Source organism: Heterodontus francisci, chromosome 31 (assembly GCF_036365525.1).
Source record: "Heterodontus francisci isolate sHetFra1 chromosome 31, sHetFra1.hap1, whole genome shotgun sequence".
Classification (NCBI taxonomy): Eukaryota; Metazoa; Chordata; class Chondrichthyes; order Heterodontiformes; family Heterodontidae; genus Heterodontus; species Heterodontus francisci.
In genome coordinates, this window is record NC_090401.1 from 42,158,163 (window position 1) to 42,170,630 (window position 12,468).

Genomic DNA, 12,468 nt, shown 5'->3' on the forward strand with positions numbered 1-12,468 from the left:
AGTGGCTCTCCTCCGAACCATCCTTGGGCTTTCATACTACTCATCATGTGAAGGGACCAAAACTGGACAAAATATTCTGGATGGGGCCTAACCAAGGTCACATACAAGGTCAAAGTACAGTAAGAGCTTTGTTATCCAGCACTTTACCAACCGGAAAGTTCTATTATCCAGAATTTCCGAGATCTTCCAAGGCTTGTTTCCCAATATCTAGTTTTCCTGAATGCAGCTGATTGTTCTCGGCATTACTGTACTGTTAGTGGGTGCTGCTGATTGTCATATTAGTGGCACTGCCGTCATTCCATCTCTTGGTGTCGCTGTGCTTATGCAGTATCGTGAATTATCTTCCCATCACCTTCTACATCTAGTGCTTTAGTGTAATTTGTACATTAAGTTTACTGTTCCACAAGAATTCTGTGCATCTTTACTGCCTCAAGATTTCTGTATTTGTACATTTTCTTCTTCTGTATATGTAATCATTTCCCTTAAAATTAAAACCATTGCATTACCATGGTAGTATGATTCTTGATTAACCAGAATTTTCAATTACCCGGCACCTCCCCACTCCAGTTCATGCTAGATAACACAGCTTTTACTGTAATGTGTTTTGCTTTGTATTGGAGTGTCCTAAGCATACATCTGAAAACTCTTGCTGGCTTTAGCTGCAGCCTCAAACCTGTAGACCTAGGTCTTTTTTTCTGTCCTTAGTTTGGAACTCTGTCAGGTATACACATGCTTGAAGGTGCATAACACTACATTTATCTATGTTCAATGATATTTGCCAGTCTAGAGCCCATTCCTCCATTACATTTAAATCTGATTGTAAGCATTTTCTCATCTAAGATCCGAATGCTAAGACAAAGCTTTGTATCATCTGCAAACTTGCAGAAAGGTCCTCCAATGCCTTCATCCTGACCATAATAAGGCTTGTTAAGAGCAATAATTCTAACACCAATCCCTGCAGGCCATCACTAGTATAACCAGTTCCCATGCAGAACCACTACAAAGGGTTATAAAAATGCTTATAAAAATGCATGACATTTTAGCAATGCAGAACCTCCAAACCCCAAATATTATGCTATGTACTATCCTGTATAACTATATGTATTGCTGAACAAAGTCTACCTAAAGTGGTTCCACAATTCATTTCAGCTCTCCATGTTCTGAAATCCGCACTGCAAGCTGTATTTTGGAACAGCAGTGGCAGCATGCATTTGTTTAAACCCTCAATCTACACTTCAATTTTCTGGTTAGAAACCTTCCCATTGTAGAAATGTCTGTACACACACCAGCAATCGCCCATTGTAAAATGGGCCATAGAAAGGAGGGAACCTGGGAGTAGTTGGGAGTGAGTGAATGACTTTTTTAAAAAAGGAAGAAGGGTGATGGTGCATCATATTTGTCAAATGGAGACTGTGTTAACCATTAACTGAGACTGGCGTTAGTCATGGTTAAAAAAAAAAATGCCATTCTCTCAGCACTTTCCGAATGTAAAGTAACTATAGAAGATAGAGGAGAACGTGAGGTGGGGGGAGAAACAAATGCATGAAAAGAGAATTTTTTGGAAACTTAATCTTCAAATGTGAAGCTTCTGGTAAATTATAAACCGATGCAAGCTTCAGTTTAAGAACCTGTTCCTGGAATCTGAGTCATACAGACACAAAGCCTCAGTCTGAGTAAATGTAGGTCAAAGCTTTGTATTCCTTTCCAGTGTAAGAGCCACAAGTCACAATGTCCATGAAATACTGATTAACAGTTGCTGTGAATTTTCCATTGCAATCTGTGGTAACCAACCATGTTGAATTACTGTTAACCTTAAACTTTTGACCATCTAGTTTCTTAGCTTAAAACATGTACATGTTAGATTCCTTGAGATGTATGTTATGAAAGTGCTTCCATTTTTAAAATATTTTTTTTAAGGACTCCTGTTTAAAAATTGTAGAAATTGTTTCATTTGAACGACTTAAGAGATTCCATAGATGCTGGACTTTGTTTTTTTTAAAAAAAAAAGGTCACTGGAAAGACTTGGGACTTTGTCTGAAAACAAACCCTTACTGGAAGTCACATGTCTTAAACTAAGTAGACAGCAGGAACCTTGATGACTATGGGCGTTGCTTACAGAGAAGTGACATGTCAAGATTTATGGTGGGCAAGAATTGGTTTTGTTTTGGATATTGTATTGTGGAGTCCGTTAGGGGTGAGCCTGCTAAGGGAGAAGCCACCAGCTCATTTTTTTTCATCTCTTTGAGAAACTCTGAGAATTCAGTGTGATAGCTGAAACCCCTGATGCAGTGATTCTCCTGGAAAGCCTGCCAGACTAATCCTTGACGTCGCTTGAAAAGATCTGCTCCAAAATGATCCCAGTGACAGCCGTCTCTGCGTATTTGGACGCAAGAATAAAGGACCAGCTGGGACATCCCATATCATCCTTTTTTCTTCGAGAATTAACAAATATTTGGCCCAAAGTATTTTTTTTTTTCTTTTTGTGAAGAGATCTCTGCAAAGAATACTACTTCATTTTTTCTTTAACCAGTGTGTGTATGTGTTGCTTTAATTTAGAAGGAAACTTTCATATTTCAACGTGTGTTGTTAAGCTTTGCATCTTTATTGATTAAGTCTTGTTTTATAATTTAATAATTTTGTTGTTTATTAAAGAAACCTGGTTGGTGGATTTTATTCTGAAACTAAAAATTGGCCGTATCGGTAACTGGGTAACACATTTAAATATCCGTTGTGACTGAGAAGTGGAACTAGAGAATGACAGTGCATTCCTCCAGCCTCAATCGTAACATGTATTACAATTATTATGGTGGTGTGTATGTATGAAAGGTCACCTTAGATTTGTAGGAATCAGGTGGTCACAGAAATAAAGATAATGTTGCAAATGGCATTTTGTATATTATTGTTTTGAACAATTATACGTGCTTGTCATCGTACTTTTCTGGCAGTTTTTGTTGCTCAGTAGCCGTTTTGAAAGCAGTCACTCACCACTTTACTGACATTTTTCCCAACACGTTTATGAAGATGCACCATTCTGAAGTTGTCTCTGAGGATGAGATAATCCAGCCTGCAGAATTTCCAGTACTTATGGACTTCCACAATCAGTTTACTGGATATGATATTGTGACTGGGTCAGATTGTTGATGGAGAAGGTGTTTCAATTGCAGTTTAAGATGATTCTATTAATAAACCTGTCTGCTAGGGATTCTAACGGCCCTACGATTCCAGGTGTGACTATCAAATTTACTTGTTTGTGCTGCACTACTTTGCAATATTATAGAAAGAATAACAAACAAACTAACTTGCATTTATGTAGCACCTTTCGTATCCTCAAAATGTCCTTAAGCATTTAACAGCCAATTAATTACTTTTGAAGTGTGATCATGGTTGTTTTGTAGGCAAATGTCACAGCCAATTTTAGCACAGCTGAATCCCATAAACGGCAACAAGACTAATGAAAAGTTGATCTGTTTTGGTGTAGTTTGCTGAATGGATGTTGGCCAGGACATAGAGAAGTTGCTGTTCTTCACTCGCATCTAACTGAATAGGAAAATGGGGTCTTCATTTCAACATCTCACCTGAAGGACAGCATCTCTGTTAGTGCAAAAAATATAGTTTACCATTTGTGTGATGTCACAGACTGGTATCTTTTTTCTCCTTGGATTAAAAACTGTGTGTGCCTTTAAGACTATTAAAAACAGTGCACCTTTAAGGGAGGAGAACATTCTGGTGACAGTGTACCACAGCTGCATTTTTGGTTACCCTGAGCAACAGCAGGTCACATGGTATGATGTGTCCATTTTTGACTGTGTGGAGCTGGCAGGGGCTGGTCTGAACCAGTTAGTTCTGAGAGACTTTACAGTGAGGAGCTGAAGATAAAAGGAGCTGTTTTATTTTCTCTCAAGAAAAATTCTACAAAGATACAAGCCAAGTTAATTCCCTAAGGAAGAAAAGCTTTTCTTTTTCAACAAATTATTTGTATTGCTGTGCTCATCATTGAAAGAACTGTTTGTCTAACAAGAACAGAGTATTTTCATCAAATCCGGATGAAGACTTTGAGTGAGCTTTGATTATCTTCACCTTAGAAGACCTCATTCACCAGGAATGTAAAATGCAAAGACTTTCTCATTTTTTATTTATTCTTAACAGACAGCTAATCTTAAAAAAAAAATTACACTTTTTAAAAACCAATTAATTGTTATTTTTGAATGAATGTGTGAAAGTGGGAGTTTGATTAAGTTGAGAAGTTATAAGGCTTTTAGACACAGGTTTATCTTAATAGTGTTGAAGATTTTTTTTTTTAAATAGTTAATTTGTTGTCTGAACATACCTGGTTTGGTCTGTTTCATTCTGGGGATACTGGAGTGTTTAATTTGTCTGTGTTTTTCTGATTTTGGTAAAAATTAATAATATGCTGCAACCTGTGGAGTGATGGGACTGAATTAACAGTGCGTTGCTCCTGCCGCAGAGGTAACAGTGAAAATATAAATTCAAACTCAATACGCTCACAAGGTACTCAGTAGGTAGGTGAACCTTATCCTGTGATTTTAAACCATTTAGACCAGGAGAGTAGAAGCAAAATACTGTGGATGCTGGAACTCTGAAATGAGAACATAAAGTGCCGGAAATGCTCAGCAAGTCTGGCAGCATCTGTGGACAGAGAAACAGAGTTAACGTTTCAGGTCTGTGACCTTTTCATCAGGCCCAGGAGAGTGCCAGGTTTAATCTATGGTCTGTACTTGGTTTGCTGAATTCAGATAGTGTAGCAGTTGGGTCTGATAATTTGTCTGTGTCGTTGGGCCAAGGAAGGGGAAGATAGTCTAGAATTCCCACCTCTGATCACTGTGCACAGTGATGGCTACAGGAAAATGTGCAGCTGTAAATGTGAGATGAGGACCGGATTGAACTCGATGGTTATGTTCCTAACTGCGTTAAAGGTGAATCTTGTCTCAACTTGCACACATGAAGAGTATCCACTTGTAATGGAATCAATGGGCGAAATAAAGGGGAAAACAAAGTCGACTGGCGACTTTTCACTCTTCCTCCCCCTGTCACAGGTAGAATCTCTTAATATCACAAATTGTTTCATTTAATGCAGCAGTGAAGAGCAAAGAAAAACATCAAGATAATTTTAGATGCGGAGGACCATTTGGCAACCCACGGTTCCCCTCCCCTCACAGCAGAATTTCATTTGTTTCCTAAATGTAGCCAAGGAAATAAATTCCATTCCAAATGTTGATCATTCTGCGTGAAGACTTACCTGATGTCGGTCCTAAATTTACCTTTTACGAAGTTATACCTGTAGAATAAGGGGCATTTTAATTTTAAGTACTATTCTGTTTTTCTTTCCATGCTATTTACTATCTCCTGTACCTTTTTTTATAGGATAACTCATGTACCTCCTCCTTTCCAGACTAAAAAGCCCAGACTCTGCAATCTCTTATAATTCAGGCCGCTGATTAGGTATCAGGATCGTGGCTCTTCTCTGCACAGTTCCAGCACCTGTGCCTTGGTGACCAGAATTGGGTGCAGTACTCGAGGTGCTGTCTGACCAGAGCACTGTACAGTTTGATTGTGACTTCTGATTTCTATTCAACTGTTTTGTCAATGTAGTTGAACCTTCTGTGGGCTTTTCTGATTGCCACTCTGCCTTGGTGGAGCATGTTTAGCTTCAAGTTCACTAAATCTCCTGAGCCCCTTTCCTTGGATATTTCAACACTAGTCATGGATTAGATGTGTGGCTTATTTTTGGATTACTTTGAAACTGTTCTAACTTGCTTCTGCAGTGACACAAACAAAGGATCCAGATTATCTTGTAACCCACACTAGGAAAGTTTGAGGGGCTTATAAATTCCACCTGGGACTTCTGATTGTATGTATCCTAACTTCCCAATATACTGTGTCTGTGCAAAACAGAGTCTGTTTCATACTGGCACAATGTTGGTTTATGAAAACATCACCAATGAAATGGCTTGTTCTACAGTAGGTTTGGTTTTTATTCAAATTGTATTTCAAGTTTGCTCCATTGACTTTGTATCATTTTAAGACGGTTCTGACTTACTTCGGTGGTGATTCAAAAAAGCAGAGTTCAGTTTATTGTGTAATCTTTTTTTTTTAAATGGAGCGAGACTCCTATTTTTTTTGGTGTGTTTTTGCTCCTAATATTTTGAGCTGTCTTCTGTTGTATCCCACCTCCAACTGAGAGCGTATGCAGACAGGTAGGAGTCCTGTGCTGGAGCTGCTCTCTTGGGGGAGGTGGTGCTGTAGTGGTAATGTCACTGGACTAGTAATCCAGTGATATGGGTTCAAATCCCATCACAGCAGCTGGTGGAATTTAAAATCAATTAATTAATTAAAAATCTGGAATTGAACACTAGTCTCAAAATGAAACTATCATCAATTGTCGTAAAAATCCATCTGGTTCACTAATGTCCTTTAGGGAACGAAATCTGCTGTCTTACTTGGGCTGGCCTATATGTGACTCCAAATCCACAATACTGTGGTTGACTCTTAACTGCCCCCTGAAATGGCCTAGCAAGCAACTCCGTTGTTAAGGACAATTAGGGATGGGCAACAAATGCTGACCTTGCCAGCGATGCCCACATCCCATGAACGAATTTTCTAAAAATCAACTGCTTGGAGGGCGGTGGAGGAGTGGTGTCCTCTGGCAATCCCACCAAATTTCATTCCTCCCTTCATTACTGATCGAAATTAGAAACTGAACGGTTTAAAAAGAGCCAGTCTATTAATTTGTAGCACAGTAAATCCATTTCACCATTGATTTACTTAAGTCAGATCTGTACTGATGCTGAAGCTTCACGTTACTGCATACAATTGTTGAATGAAGCGAAAAAGGATCCTGAGACATAGAACTGTTGATACACACTACCTATGCCTCCTTTAGAAGATGACCATTATTAGACTGGAATGGACCAGCCACACACATACTGTGGCTACAGGAGCAAGTCAAAGGTTAGGAATTCCATGAACAGTAACTCACCTCCTCACTTGTGCCCTGTAGAAGGTGGACAGGCTTTGGAGAGTGAGGAGTGTGATGGAATACTCTCCACTTGCCTGGATGGGTGCAGCTCCAATAACACAAGAAGCTCGGCACCATCCAGGGAAAAGCAGACCGATTGATTGGCACCCTATCCACCACCTTCAACATTCACTCCCTTCACCACTGACACACAGTAGCAGCAGTGTGTACCACCTACAAGATGCTCTGCAGCAACTCACCAAGGCTCCTTAGACAGCACCTTCCAAACCCATGACCACTACCACCTAGAAGGACAAGGGCAATAAATGCATGGGAACACCAACACCTGCAAGTTCCCCTCCAAACCACACACCATCCTGACTTGGAACTATATCGCCGTTCCTTCGCTGTTGCTGGGTCAAGATCCTGGAACTCCCTTCCTAACAGCATTGTAGGTGTACCTACACCCCAAAGACTGCAACGGTTCAAGAAGGCAGCTCACCACCACCTTCTCAAGGGCAATTAGGGATGGGCAATAAATGCTGGCTTAGCCAGCGATGCCCACATCCCATGAGCAAAAATAAAAGACTGAGTTGAGGGGAGTTGCCATGTAGCTTGCAACCTGCCTAAAAACACAACCTTAATCTGCAGAAAATATCCTCAAGTGCTGAATGTGATTTTTTTGAAGATCCTGAGAAAATAAATGTTTTGTTTTTAATTTTTCCTTGTTTTTTGACATTAACAAGGAACCTAACAACCAGTGTCCACTGAGGTTACAAAGAACAGGCTCATAGTATAAGCAGGAAATTGTTTTAAACATCTATTTAGTCTCTGGTGATTAAAGTAGTAATTATAGTTTTTGACTGAAGTTAACTATTTTCTCTCAGGTTCTACTTTGAGGGAATGTTAGTAATCAAATTGCATATTCTGGATTTCAGTTTTGTCTAATATTGGTGATGGCTGGATCTCTAACTTTATGAAACGGGTTGAGATTTGAATTCATACTGAATTGAATTTGGACTGAATCTGGCATAGTATGTACATTAGAGTACTCTGAAATCTCCATATGTACAGTGCTCCCTAACCCAATTTACAGCAGCTGTGTAAGCAGACATTGAATCCCTTTCTAAACTGTTAAGTACTCGATATATTGTGTCTGTCTCAGCTCTGTGGTATTTCAGTTCTCCAAAAGATCATACTTCTAATAACGTCTAAAATGTCTACATCAAACAACTGTTCCATCTATAAGGTAAGTATTAACAATCTGCAACCCCCACAAACCAAATTGCCTAGTTTTTAAGCTGTTGGCCAAGCAAATCAGTCAAACAATTTCCTTCAAATCCTCTGTTTTGCGGGGCTGCTTCCTTCCACAGTTACATATGCATAAAAATGATGTACCATAATAATTAAATACTTCAAAAATTATTCTGTTTAAAGCCTGTTTGACCTTAATTCTATACTTAGATTTATGGCACAGAAGGAGGCCATTTGGCTCATCGTGTCCATGCCAGGCGACAAAGAGCTATCTAGCCCAGTCCCGCCTTCCAGCTCTTGGTCTGTAGCCTTCCAAAGCTCTAGAGTATAAGAGCTGGAAGGTTATGCTAGAGCTGTATAAAACACTAGTTAGACCACAGCTAAAGTACTGCGTACAGTTCTAATCACCACATTACAGGAAGGATTGATCATACTAGAGAGGGTGCAGAGGAGATTTACTAGGATGTTGTCTGGACTGGAGAATTTTAGCTATGAAGAAAGATGAGATAGGCTGGGGGGTTTTTTTTTTGGAACAAAGAAAGCTGAAGACCGGGGGGAGGGGATTTAATTGAGGTGTATAAAATTATGAGGGACCCAGATAGGTCTTTCCTATCCAATCTATTTCCATTAGCAGAGGGATCAATAAGAAGGGGACATAAATTTAAAGTAATTAGTAGAAGGATTAGAGGGGTTTTGGTTCTAACTCTCCAAGTGCAAGGCCGTCTGTTTTAGCTAAAGTTGCTCACGAGGCTACAACGTCCAGAAGTTTTTTAGGGGCGAATTTTTGTTTTTTTTATTTATTTAGAGATACAGCACTGAAACAGGCCCTTCGGCCCACCGAGTCTGTGCCGACCATCAACCACCCATTTATACTAATCCTACATTCCTATCACATCCCCACCTGTCCCTATATTCTCCTACCACCTACCTATACTAGGGGCAATTTATAATGTCCAATTTACCTATCAACCTGCATGTCTTTTGGTTCTAAATTTTGCACCACTGGGCCCTTTTTCCTAGAGGCTGGATGGAGGTGCGTAGCATGGCTACCTGCCCACAAGCGCCAGTTAACCAATTCACCTTGTTAATAGTCACTTAATGCCAATTATTGGAGGCCAACTGGGATATTCCGGTTGGCCTCCAGGTCCTCGCTGGCAGCAGAGGACTGTGCAGCTGCCTGGACGTGGCCTCCTGCGGCAGAACTGTAGGCCAGTGCCCCAGGCAGGCTTAGAGGCCCTCCTTGCATGCCTGGGTTCAGCTGCAGCCACAGGCCTCCCTGTGGAGGGCAGTGGAGATGAAAACAAGGCTGGCCAGGCTGCTTGATCCATCATTTTTTGTTTTAAATTTCCAAGAGTTGGAGAGAGGGGGCCTCCATTTTGGGGTGCCCTCTGCCTCATACATGCCATGGCAGTATGTTGCTATTCCTGAGCTGGAGGGCCTCTTATTGGCCCTCCAGCTTCGAGAGCCCACCTGCCATCCTTAATTGGATGGAGAGCCCACCCTCTGACCATTCATTGGCCAATTCGGGGAAAATCACAGCTGAGTGACTGTTCTCTGCACAGTGCGCACTTCTGACCCCTATTTGAACTTGGCAGGGTTCAGAAACCTGCAGGGAAGATCCTGCCCTTGGTGACTGCACAGATAATGCCTTTCAGTTCCCTATCCAATGATGGAAAATTGCTGGCAGTGCAAACCCCCAAAAATTATAATTGGGACTTCAAAGACGTTTTTGTATACAAACATCAAACAACATAAATCTTTAATGTTTTGGAGGTTAACTTTTTACCAGAAACTTTTATAAAAGACAAATATAGAAGGCGTTATTTGTTTATACATTTCCTCTTTAATTAAAACAGCTATATTTGTATTTATTGTTCCAAGGACAGATGCCTCCCATTCCCCAGTCACACTTCTCACCCCATCTCAGGCATATTATCCGGGGTTGGTTTTTATTCTGAATGTGAATGTACACATTTAGACATTTGGGCACATTTAAGTTCTTACTAAACCTGATCAGCAATTTAATATCTTGCCATTTTGTTCCTATCCTTACTCTACTGGGCAACAATAACAAATTGCATTTATATAGCACCTTTAACATAATAAAATATCCCAAACAAAATTTGACACCAAATCATGTGAGATATTGGGACGGGTGGCCAATAGCTTGATCAAAGGAATAGACACAAGGGTGAGAAGGAGTGAACAGGAATTGGTGTGAGAGAGGATACAGGCAACAGAGTTGAACTCCAGTTTATGGAGGGTGGAAGGGCTTCCAGGAGAACATTGGAATAGTTGAGTCCAAAGGTAACGAAAGAATGGTCAAGGTTTTCAGTGGTAGGAGCGGAAAGGGGTGATTGGTAAGGGAGGTTGAAGTAGGTAGTCTTGGTGATGGACAGGATGTGGGGTTGAAGCTCAGCTGGGGATCAAATAGGATGCCAAGTTTGTGAACAGTCAGAAGAATTCTGCATCACTCTTGCTATATGCACAGGTTCATTTATTTTGGTAACTATGGTATATGAGAAGAACAAGTTTGTTTATTTTGGCTGCAGAGGGTAAGGAAAATACTATTAATCTTTCATCAGCCAAATTAAACTGAACTTACTTTACTCTCTACGTACACCTCTCTCAAACCTCCTTCTCAAACTTCTCAGCAGAAATGTGTACCCTTTTGCCCCTCCTCCATCTTCCTTTGCAAGAACAAAACCTCTGATTCACTGTTGGAAAGCTGATGGGATATCCACTGCTGTTTAAAAGTAAATGAAAACAGAGTTCAGCAAGAATACTCGCCCCTGGTGGAGCTAACTTCTGTGCCCTCAAATTGGAGAACAGCAATGATTTGGGACATACTCATGCACATCAAGAACCAACTTCTCACTAATGTAAATATTAATATATGGTATCAAGACACACTAAAGCACAAATAAATAGCACTATTTGTATAAATGAAGTTTCACTGGAACTGAATCCTCTTTTGTTTTGTCAGTTGCTGCTGCCTTACTGTTCTACTTGGGAAGCCAAGGCGAGAGATGATGCCTGCTTCCCTTTTTGAACGTCTTCCCGCATGCCTTTAGCCGAAATAAAATGTGCAGCTTTCAGTCGCCACAGTGCTGAAATACTTGAGTTCATGGTAAGTGCGACACTTTATTTTAATTCGGGGGATGTGGACGTCACTGGCCAGGCCAGCATTTATTGCCCATCCCTAATTGCCCTTGAGAAGTGGTGGTGAGCTGCCTCGTTGAACTGCTGCAGTCCTTTGGGTGTAGGTACACCCACAGTGCTGTTAGGAATTTGACCAGGATTTGTTCCAGGATTTTGACCCAGTGACAGTGAAGGAATGGCAATATAGTTCCAAGGATGGTGTGTGACTTGGAGGGGAACTTGCAGGTGTTGGTGTTCCCGTGCATCTGCTGCTCTTGTCCTTCTAGGTGGAAGAGGTCATGGGTTTGGAAGGTGCTGTCAAAGGAGCCTTGGTGAGTTGCTGTAGTGCATCTTGTAGATGGTACACACTGCTGCCACTGTGCATTGTTGGTGGAGGGAGTGAATGTTGAAGGTGATGGATGGAGTGCCAGTCAGGTGGGCTGTTTTGTCCTGGATGGTGTCAAGCTTCTTGAGTGTTTATTGGAGCTGCACCCATCCAGGTAAGTGGAGAGTATTTCATCACACTCCACATTTGTGCCTGGTAGATGGTGGACAGGCATTAGGGAGTCAGGAGGTCAGTTACTTGCTGCAGAATTCCCAGCCTTTGGCCAGTTCTTGTAGCCACAGCATTTATGTGGCTGGTCCAATCCAGTTAGGTTTCTGGTCAATGGTGACCACGAGGATATTGATCGTGGGGGATTCAGTGATGGTAATGCTGTTGAATGTCAAGTGGCGATGGTTAGATTCTCTTTTGTTTGAGATGGTCATTGCCAGGCACTTGTGTGGCGTGAATGTTGCTTGCCACTTATCAGCCCAAGCCTGGATGTTGTCCAGGTGTGCGACATCAGGATCTGAGGAGTTGCAAATGGTGCTTAACATTATGCAATCACCAGCAAATCTCCCCCCTTCTGACCTAATGATGGAGGGACGGTCATTGATGAAGCAGCTGAAGATGGTTGGGCCTAGGAGACTACCGTGAGGAACTCCTGCAGTGATGTCCTGGGACTGAGATGATTGACTTCCAACAACCACAATCATCTTCCTTTGCACTAGGCATGACTCCAACCAGTGGAGAATTTTCCCCCGATTCCCATTGA

The 12,468-nt window shown here is 41.2% G+C and overlaps 1 protein-coding gene across 4 annotated transcripts in view; it reads left to right on the plus strand.

The window, feature by feature from the left end:
• Window positions 1-12,468, plus strand: part of rnf19b (ring finger protein 19B) — a 190,910-nt gene that overhangs the window by 44,721 nt on the left and 133,721 nt on the right. For 3 of the 4 annotated variants that reach the window (XM_068011402.1, XM_068011406.1, XM_068011405.1), the window contains one exon: window positions 11,217-11,360. The exons of the other annotated variant lie outside the window; for it this stretch is intronic. The gene's annotated coding sequence lies outside the window, so the exon portion shown is untranslated. The remainder of the gene's footprint in view (window positions 1-11,216; window positions 11,361-12,468) is intronic. 4 annotated transcript variants of the gene reach the window in all.